Genomic DNA, 11,086 nt, shown 5'->3' with positions numbered 1-11,086 from the left:
GGAAGGGGAATGGGGAGCTAATGTTTCATGGGTGCAGAGCTTGGGAAATTGAGAAAATTCTGGAAATGGATGGTGTTGATAGTTACAGGGCCATGTGAATGTACTTAATGCCACTGAACCGCATGCCTAAACATGGTTAAAATAGTAAAATTTTATGTGATGTCTATTTTACCACAATAAAAAAAAAAGAAAGAAAGGTAGGTATGAGCTGTAGAGAGCTGCCAGCCTGGAGGTGTGATTGTGGGGGAACCAGGGCTGGGCAGAGGATGGCTGTCACTAGGCAGTTAGTGGGGCGTCCTAGGAGGGGCCTCGTGGGGCCCAACTGCACACCCCAGTGAGTCAGGAGAGGGTGAGCCCCTCGGAGAGGCAGGACAGGACAGTCCAGCAAGACATTGTTCATATAGGGGGACAAAACACTAAACCATATTTCACATTCCCATAGGAACCATGTGTGTGTAAACACGTAGAAAAAGATGTGGAAGCATCCCATTGACTGCGATATCTTGGAGGAAAGTAAAGGAGAATTTTCGCTTTCCCTGAATATTTTGGGTTTTTTTAACACCAAGAGTATATTTGTGGATTTATACAAGTTTGTATATATAGAAGAATAATTTAAGTTTCAGTGAGAGAAGGATGGTGTGCTGGTTACTTTGTTTTCACCACATATGTTAACCAAAATCCCAATATCTATTTTGTACGGCAATGTCCACCAAAGGTTTTAGGTACCATCTTGGTGCAAGTTCTATCAATTTGCATAGAGTGAGAAAAATTTTTCCGTCGGGGACATCACGTTGACTTGTCACTGGGGAACGTACAGTGCAGGAGAATTGGTCCTGCTGCTCCCTCCCCAGGGACCCCCACACCAACACTCAGCATTTGAAGCGTGCAATACTGAGGAGCTCCCAGCCTTCTCCACGCCCTGTCCATGCCGTGGCTAAGCAGCTTATCTCTGCCCCTCTTGACCTCTCTCCTATTGTGTTTGAAATGTTTTGTGAGTCTAGTGTGCAACGGGGAGTAAAGCAGGCTTCAGGGCTGACTCGGCCACTTGTTTGCAGCTCGGAGCTGGGTGTTTTATTTAAATCTCTGTGTTTCTCTTTCCTCGTTCCAAAACCAGTGATTATAATAATGGCTAGTATCCTAGGGTTGTTGCAAAACCTGAAGGAGCGTACAGGTGTTTGAGAATGTCTGCATGAAAACCAGTAGAAAGGGGTATTTGTCTTGGGAAATACTGAAGGTTAGCAGCAAACGGACAGTAGTTGGGGCACAACACTTGTCTCTCCAGTGAAACTGTAAGCCTGTCCCGGGGATTGTCTGCTGTTTCTCCTGCAGAGCTTTCAGGCTTGTCATCATTGGTTATCTCGCTTCGGAATGCCATTAAATGCTCGTCCCAGCAGATGGCACAAGAGAACGGAGTCAGGGAAAAACAGCCCACGCATTTCAAGACGCACAGTGAACCAAGTTAGGTCATTCACACCTTCCTGTGCCTCTGAAACAGCTCTAGACATTGACTTCACAATCATTATTGAACTTCCCTAGTTGGGTCTGGAAGTCATGAGGGTAACCACTGTACCAAAAATACCCTGTCCCTGAGATTAACTTATTCAAGAACGTTCATTCCCTGAGCACCCCCAAGGTACTGGAGATACAGAGATGGATACAAAATATTCCCTGCCTGGGACACCTGGGTGGTACAATCGTGCAAGCATCTGACTCTTGGTTTTGGCTCAAGTCATGATCTCAGGGTAGTGAGATCAAGCCCCGCGCCCAGCACGAGATCTGCTTGACTCTCCCTTTGCCTCCTCCCCACAAAAATAAATAAATAAGTCTTTAAATATATATACATTAAAATATATATATATTCCCTGCCTGCAGGGAATTCACAGTCTGACTAAAACCCAGCAAGGAGATGACAGTTTGCATTTTGCAGGGCAAAATAATGACAGCAATTTTCTGAATGCGACAGGATAGACTCAGGTGGCCTGCATTAGCCATCCTTTCTGCTGGATCCACTCTGTCCAGCCCCACTGTCTCAAGCCCAGCTCATCATCTCTGGCCTGGGTTACTCCAGAGACCTCTTAAGATAACTCCCTCTAGTCTTACTTATTTCAAGTTCATCCTCGGAGTAATTTTTCTTAAATGCAAATATCATTATGATATATATACCACCTCCTTTAAAAGATTTAACAGCTCTTCACTGACCTCATAATAACACTCATATCCTTAAACTTACTTATACGGCCTTTTGTGATCTGACCTCTGCTTTCCTCCCCTGCCTCAACTCTCCCCATCTCTCCTGTAATTGGTACATTAATTCAAGAGATATGCTTTCAATTTCCCAAATGTTTTTTATCCCCTGCTGGTCTTTGCCCAAGTTGTTTTTCTCTCTGCCTAGAATACCTTAAAGCTAAAGCTCATTGCCTCCCACCGGCTGTTCTCCTTAATCTGGCTCACTAGTATGTAAATTTCAGATTTCAGATTAGATATCTTATTTCCTTTGGGGAAACTATCTCTGATGGCACAGGACTGGGTGGGATAATCCTCCTGGGTACCCCATAGCACTCACTACTTCCATCTTCCTAGAATTTAACATATCTCTTCATACTAGATTGGCCTTTCTTCCTCTGTCTACCGAAGCGCCTTGAGGACAAAGACTACTCCCTCTTGCTCAACAACGTATCCCCACTCCCTGGGACCATTCTTGGGACAGAGCAGCACTCCATCAAAATTCATTGAGTAGAGGAAATCATAAAACACAACTGATAACATTCAAAAAATCGTAAGATTTCTGGTACCTGAGTAGGTCTTCCAGTATATGTCAGTCATGATTCCTTTTCATCAAGAAGTTGTCAACCACACATGCTCAAAAAGTGCAGATAGGCGGGGACATGGAGGTCACCTTATCAATCTTTTCATCCACGGCAAAGAAGTTCTATAAAACAAAAATGATTTTTTATTTTTCCCAGTGTCTTCTTGTGTCATCCCAGGTGGCTAAAACGCAAAAATTTTAATGCAGTTATTGTTCTCAGAGTTTCCAACAGGGATAAGGGGAAAACAAGATATATGGTGAGGCATCCAGAGAAGAACAAAGGTGAGAAGGGGTCACCACCCCCAGGGCATGTTGAGACAGGGGCAGGAAATAATATCAGTAGAGCCCAGTGGGAGCAGGAACCCTGGAGGAAGGGCTGTTTGGTGGAGGAAGGAGGCAACTACAGGCACAGGATGGACGCCAAAGGTGGAAGACAGCAGGAAAGAAATTTCCAGACCTCTCTTTATCCCACCCTCTAATCTCCCCCTTGTGGATCCCATTGGCTGAAACTGAAAGCCGGCTGATGAGGGAACCTGGGTGCTGCAGTCCGTGGGGCTCAGCGAGGCAGAGCATGAAGCTGGGAGGGGAGGAAATAAAGAATAATCCACATCCTTACCTAAACCCACATCCATGAGAGGAACTGTATCTTCCCTATGGCCTTGGAAAAATGAAATTAAAAATTAATATATAAGTTTTGTGGCTTTTTAAAAATTATTGCTTTAGGGATTCCTGGGTGGCTCAGTCAGTTAAGCATCTTCCTTCTGCTCAGGTGGTGATCCCAGGGGTCCTGGGATAGAACCCTGAGTCAGGGTCTCTGCTCAGAGGGGAATCAGCTTTTCCCTCTCACTCTGCCCCTCCTCCAGCTTGTACTCTCTCTCTCGTTCACTCTCTATCTCTCACATAAATAAATAAAAACTTTTTAAAAAATAAAATAAAATAGGGGCGCCTGGGTGGCTCAGTTGGTTAGGCGACTGCCTTCGGCTCAGGTCATGATCCTGGAGTCCCCGGTTGGAGTCCTGCATCCGGCTCCCTGCTCAGCAGGGAGAACTGCTTTTCCCTCTGACCCTACCCACTCTCATGCTCTCTATCTCATTCTCTCTCTCTCAAATAAATAAATAAAATCTTTAAAAAATAAAATACTTTGAATATAGAGAGAAGTCTAGAAATTAATATACAGACACCACATTCCACAACCAAAATTTAACACATTAACTTTTTATCATGACTGCTTCAGAGTTATTGTTCTTTTAAGGAAAAAAAAGTGCAAATAAAGTTAGGGGCACCCACTTATCTTCCTCCAATTCTTCCCCCTTCCGTCTTCTCCTGAGGTAATCCCTAAATTGGTATGTATTCCTCCATTCACTATTCTGCTATGTGTATTTGTATCCATAAACAATAAATAACATTGCTTTGTGTCTTTTTGTATTTTACCAAGTGGTCCAAAACAGTGTGTATCCTTTTGAATCTTATTTCATACACCTAGTACAATGTTTCTGAGACAGTTGTTGATACACACAGATCTGGTTAGTTTGTTTTGACTTCTATGTGGTTTTCCATCCCATGGATATTTACATTTCTTGTGATTATCAATATATTTGAATTTATTTCCACCTTTCTTATTTTGTGGGGTTTTTTTCTATTTATGCTTTTCCTTTCCTACCCTTTTTCAGGGGAAAGGGAGTATCATGTTGTCTTTGTTATCTGTTTCCTCTAACCATCTAAGAAATTACAGATTCTGTTTCTTGGGCGCCTGGGTGGCTCAGTTGGTTAAGCGACTGCCTTCGGCTCAGGTCATGATCCTGGAGTCCTGGGATCGAGTCCCGCATCGGGCTCCCCGCTCAGCGGGGAGTCTGCTTCTCCCTCTGACCCTCCCCACTCTCATGCTCTCTCTATCTCATTCTCTCTCTCAAATAAATAAATAAAATCTTTAAAAAAAAAAGAAATTACAGATTCTGTTTCTTTTCTTTTAATTTTCTTTTCTTATCTTAAGTCATTAACATGCATGTTTGCCATAAAGAAAATATTAGGATATTAAAATGTTTTAACTGTCAATCATCCTTTCCCATCTCTCATGTTATTGCTGTCTAAAATTTTAGTTCCACATCTTTAACCACAAAAATATAATCATTAAAAAATTTATTTTTAGTCCAAGTTTATTTAGATTTGCTCACATTTACTAATTGCTTTGCTCAACTTTGTATCCTTGCATCTTCCTCCTTTCTTCTGAACTATATTTCCTTCTCCTTGAAGCACACCCTTTAGTGGCTCTTTCAGCAAGAAACAGTGAGTGATCGTTATAATCATTAGCTAAGTATTTTGGAGGCACCTGGCTGGCTCAGTCAGGGGAGCATGTGACTCTTGATCTTGGGGTCTTGAGTTTCAGCCCCATGTTGAGCAGAGAGATTACTTAAAAATAAAAAAAGTTTAGGGGCGCCTGGGTGGCTCAGTCATTAAGCATCTGCCTTCGGCTCAGGTCATGATCCCAGGGTCCTGGGATCGAGCCCCACATCGGGCTCCCTGCTCTGCGGGAAGCCTGCTTCTCCTTCCCCACTCCCCCTGCTTGTGATCCCCCTCTTGCTGTGTCTCTCTCTGTCAAATAAATAAATAAAATCTTAAAAAAAAATTAAAAAAGTTTAATCATTATCTAAGTATTTTTATTTTTTCAATGTTTTTATTTAACCCTCACCCCTGAATGATAGCTTAGCTAGGATAAAATCACTGAAGACTGAGGGTTGCTTTCCTTAAGAAGTCTGAAAATAATTCTATTGCCTCTGGCCTCTACTGTTTCTCTTGAGAACTCTGTTGTCCATGGCATCATCTCTGCTGTAGGCAATCTGTTTTGTCTCTCTGGTTCCTTATTGATTTGTTTGTTTGTGTTTGCATTTGTTTTTTGGAGGTTTGAAAATAGTTTCAAATTTAAAGAAAATTTGCAAAATAAAGATAGTACAAGAATACTCATATACCATTTACCTAAATTCACTATTAATCTTTTACTCCATTTGCTTTATTTGTTCTTGCTCACATACACACACACAAAATTTTTTTCCAAATCATTTGAAGATAAGTCATGTATCTCATGCCCTTTACCCCTAAATACCTCAGTCTACATTTCCTTAGAGACATTCTCTTACATAGCCCACAGTATAGTTATCAACTTTACTAAATTTAAGAATGATACATTATATTTAATCTTTCATTCTTATTCTGATTTTTTCAATTGATCCAATAATGCCCTTTATAGCATCCTCTCCCCTATCCCAGAAGTACACAATCCAATCTAGTCTTAGGTGTTGATTTAGTTACCATGTATCTTTAGCTTTCATGACTCCATACTCTCTACACAGCTTTTCTCTGTCTTTTATCACACTGACCATTTTATTACATACCCCTCCCCAATTTTTAAATAGAACATTTCTCGTTTGGGGTTTCTCTAATGTTTCTTCATTAGATTCAGGTCTACATCCTTGCCTGGGAATATCACATCAGTGAAGTGTCCTTCTCAGAGTATCACGTTTGGAGGTTCATGCTATTCCAGAGAGGGGAAGGTTTTTCTCTTTCTTTGTGACATTACTAAAATGGGCAATAAATACAAATTGATTTTATAGTAACTGTGATCTTTGTAATTTCACAATTTGAAGATTCGTTTTGTTTTTTTAAGATTTGATTTATTTATTTGAAAGAGAGAGAGAGCACACACGAGCAGGGGCGAGGGGCAGAGGGAGAGAAAGAAGCAGACTCCACACTGAGCAGGAAGCCTGACGTATGACTCAATCTCAGGACCCTGGGATCATGACCTGAGCCGAAGGCAGATGCTTAACCGACTGAGCCACCCAGGTGCCCCTGAAGGTTCATATTTAACTACTGTGCTCATTAAGCTAGACCCAAAAAAGGTCTAAGAAAAAGCTAATTTGATTCTTTCCTTTAGTCCCTTCAGACTTTCTCTGCCGTTCCTTCCCCATTCCAATATGAAAGCTCAGATCATAACCTAACAATTATATAGTTTCAGGCTAGTCTGATATAAATTCAAAACTGTAAATGTATTCCAATCTTCCCCTCCATGGGGGAAGTCATCTTTGCTCGCATTTAATCCTAATAATGCACCCACCACTTGTCACTATGCTACCAGAGAGGAGTGGCTCTACCATGCCTCTTGATTTTAGATTTTCCAGGAATGAGTCATGTATCTTCCCTAGGATCCTCCAACTTCAGGAAACACATGTTGGGCTTGCCAAGCAGTACCACTGAAATCACTTTCTCTTGGCTTGAAATGAGGGGGAAGCATCCTCCTGCTCTGTCTCCACCACTGGTCATGAAAACATAGCATATCAGTAAAACCTCTTGAAAACACCCTCTCTAAGCCTCTTCATCGTTAATGTCTTCTATAGGTCAAAAGCAGGTAACTGACTCATATCATCAGACCAGTTCTGCAATCTATTAGTGTGTCCTGCATTTGTGACCAAGAAGTAAACTTTTAAATCTGGGTCATACTTATCACCTGTTGAATTGTTCTCGATCTTTTTGGTCCAGCTGAAACTAATAAGAATTTCATTTTCACATCCAGGTAGACATGTCTTTTCTTCTGGAAAATTCTCGGTCATTCTCTTTTTAAAATATTGCTTTTCCCAGTTTCTTTCGCTTCTCTCCTTCTGGAATTTCAACTGGACTTGTGTTGGTCTGCCTCATTCCATGGTCATTCTACTCCCACCCAACAAAATGTCTTTCATTTTTTCCCATCTCATAATCTTTCTGTGGCATTCCAGGTAATTTCCTCAGAACAAACTTCCAGGTCACTAATTATTTCATCAGACTTGTGTAACCTGCTCTTTATCCCATCCACAGAGGGTTTTTTTCTCATTTCAGTGACTATTTTTAATTGCTAAATGTTTAATTTGCTTATTTCCAACTCTATCTTTTCTTATGGTATCCCCTTTTTCCACCATGGTTTCTTTTTCTAAAGTCTGAATCTTCTAAGGATTCTTATGTTACCACCTCTTTCACATTATTATACAGTTTTAAGTCCTGAAGGTGTTAATCCTTCCTCATGTTGTGCCTACCAACCATTCCTCATGGTGGATGATTTCCTTACATGAACTGTTATTTTTTTTTATTATTTATTTGAGAGAGAGTGTGTATGTGAGTGGGGGGGAGGGGCAGAGGGAGAGAGAGAGAGAATCCTCAAGCAGACTCCCTGCTGAGCATGGAGTCTGCTGCAGGGCTCTATCCCAGGACCCTGAGATCATGACCTGAGCTGAAATCAAGAGTTGGCCACTTAACCACCTGAGCCACCCAGGTGCCCCATGAACACTTATTTTTTTGTTGTGACTTAATACTTACTGGAAACCTCATGTCCCTTAGGAAAGTACCCCTTTAGCGTAGTTTTTTATCTGCTTCTGTTGAATGCTTTAGAGGGTTCATCTGTCTGAAGCCATTCTATCTACAATGTAGTTAATGAATGATTTGGACTCAATATTCACATATGGCACAGGAATGTGGTTTTAGTTCGTCAGTAGAGTTTTTTGCTTTTTTTTTTTTTTTTACCCAGAACATCAGGCCAAGACAAGCTTTCTTACTGCTTTCTTGGGATACTAAAAGGAGTTTTCTAGTCCCCTTTTTGGAGAAAGCAGCCATTCCATGCAATCTGGTTATATGCAGGAGGTCCACTTTTAGTTTTTTGTGTCAAATGCTTCTGGTCACTACAGGGGAGTTCAATCCCTAGCCCCAAGTTCCTGGGGCTCGTACCAAAATCTGGTCTTTCCTTAAGTCACTGTGACATTAGCTGGTATATTTACTGCCCACCTTAGGAGTTCTCTCTTCAGTTTTGTCATCTGAGAATCTTACTTTTTCTTTGAGGTTGGCTATGTTTTTATTTTTCCCAATGTTTTATTTTCAAATTTTCAAGAAATTAAAAGAATAGCATGCTCAACAAGTGTATACCCGTCATCGAGATTCACCTCTAGTTGGCGGGGGGAGAGAGAAAATGACCTTGGCTTCCTCTTTACCGAAGTCCCTGTTCAACGCTTTGGTTGAGTTTTTCTACTGAATACAATTCATTTGTCAGTTAGGTGTGTGGCCTATATCTTTCTCCACTCCACAGCATGTATTTTCATTCTCTTAATGCTATCTTGGGATAAACAGAAAAATCTTAACTAATGTGATTAGATTTACCAACATATTCCTTTCTGGTTAAGTGATTTTTTTTGGTTCTTCATATGAAATCATTCTTTACCTTTATTCTTTTTTTTCCCTTTATTCTTATATAAATATATGTGTGTGTGTGAATTATATGTATGCATATATATTAATTATATGTATGTAGTTTATATATGTTTTATATGTATATATATACACATACAAATGCTGGATAAACTACATATGTAGTCTTTACACATATATATAAACTACATATATATGGTTTATCCAGCATTTCTTTACATTTGTAATAGAAGGTGGAGGGATATATTAGCTCAGTCCAGCATTTTTCCAGACCCTACAATATAGCTTGTAAAGGAACACAACAAAGAAAGAGCAATAACAATCAAGGGACTTGAAGTTTGGCCCTCATGACACCACCTTCAATGTTTGTATGATGTATGGAAATGACTTAACCTATAGTGTTTAGTTTAGCTTTGTCTTCAACCATTTGGTCACCCCACTTTGTGTTTTCTTTTTTTTTTTTTTTAAAGATTTTATTTATTTATTTGAGAGAGAGAATGAGATAGAGAGCATGAGAGGGAGGGTCAGAGGAAGAACCAGACTCCCTGCCGAGCAGGGAGCCCGATGCGGGACTCGATCCCAGGACTCCAGGATCATGACCTGAGCCGAAGGCAGTCGCTTAACCAACTGAGCCACCCAGGCGCCCACCACTTTGTGTTTTCAAACCAATTAAATATTAACTGTGGTTTCCCAGGTGTATTGTTAGTCAAGACCTCAAATGTGCATCATACTTACTGAGAAAAAATTTTAAATATACTTACATTTGGATATATTTCCTAGGGGAAGGGTTAGGGAAATCTGTTATCAACAGTTTCCATTTGTGACTAATAAAACAAGTTTTAAAACAAAATCCTTTAACTTCTAGGAATCTGTTTTCTCATCAGTAGGATGAGATTTTTAATTTTTTATCCAAATCAGGAATCTGTTTTCTCATCAGTAGGATGAGATTTTTAATTTATTATCCAAACCAAGACATTTTGATAATGAAAGAAAGTACCATTAATTATTATTCTGGAACAACTGGTATAAAATGAACTGTCCCGGGCATCTCTACCCATCTAGAAAACAGGAGAACTAGACTGACATTTTCTAGACTAACATTTTCACACTTAGTATTATCAGAACTAGAGTTCTTCTAGTCTCTCATTCTATTACTCTATGAGAAAAAAAATAAAGGAAGAAGTTATATTTCCTTAAATCCATTTCCTACCCTAATAAATAGGTATGTTGCCTCTCTTATCACATGGTTTAATTTTTAATAAGCTATGCCATAGTGAAAATTTCAATAATTCAGATAAAGATAGAGGAAAATAGGGAGAGGGATATAGGACCAGGATAGGCTATAGTTCCCTTTACCTTTTTCCCAAAATCGTGTAATCATACTCACAACTCCAGCTGTGTAACTTGTATATTGTCCTTAGTGAGAGGGACAATCTGGGGTGTTTGAGAAGTGGTCTTTGTCTCTTGAGTCTGTGCTCAGTATGTTTGCTGAGAATCAAAGTCCCTCAAAACCCCAGTTCTCACAGCTGTGTGAGCCCAGACACCTCTCGCAAAATAAGAAGCCTGGAAACAGACCCACCCACATATAAATGGTAGGTTGGAACTCAAGAGCAGTGGCATTTGAAACCACTGGGGAAAGAAAACACAATTTAGAATATACTGCTGGGACAATTGACGTCATGCAGAAGGTGATCAATTAGACCCTACCTCACATAAAACAAGTTGCAAATGTGGAAAACAGTATTTCTAGCACTTTTGGAAGAAAATATAAGAGAATGTAATTTTATGATACTACAGTAGGAAAGGAATTCATAAGGCACAAAAAAAAAGCCCAGAAACCATAAAGGCTAAATCTTATGAATTAAAATTACAACCTCTGGATAAAAAAAGAGGTCCATAACAAAAATAAAAGGATTTGGGCCCCTGGGTGGCTCAGTTGGTTAAGCGACTGCCTTCGACTCAGGTCATGATCCTGGAGTCCCGGGATCGAGTCCCGCATCCGGCTCCCTGCTCAGCAGGGACTCTGCTTCTCCCTCTCCCGCTCCCCCGTCTTGTGCTCTCTCTCTC

The sequence above is a fragment of the Leptonychotes weddellii genome, chromosome 9 (genome assembly GCF_054177405.1).
Source record: "Leptonychotes weddellii isolate Sample4059 chromosome 9, ASM5417740v2, whole genome shotgun sequence".
Taxonomy (NCBI): domain Eukaryota; kingdom Metazoa; phylum Chordata; class Mammalia; order Carnivora; family Phocidae; genus Leptonychotes; species Leptonychotes weddellii.
Note: the sequence above shows the minus strand (reverse complement) of the source record.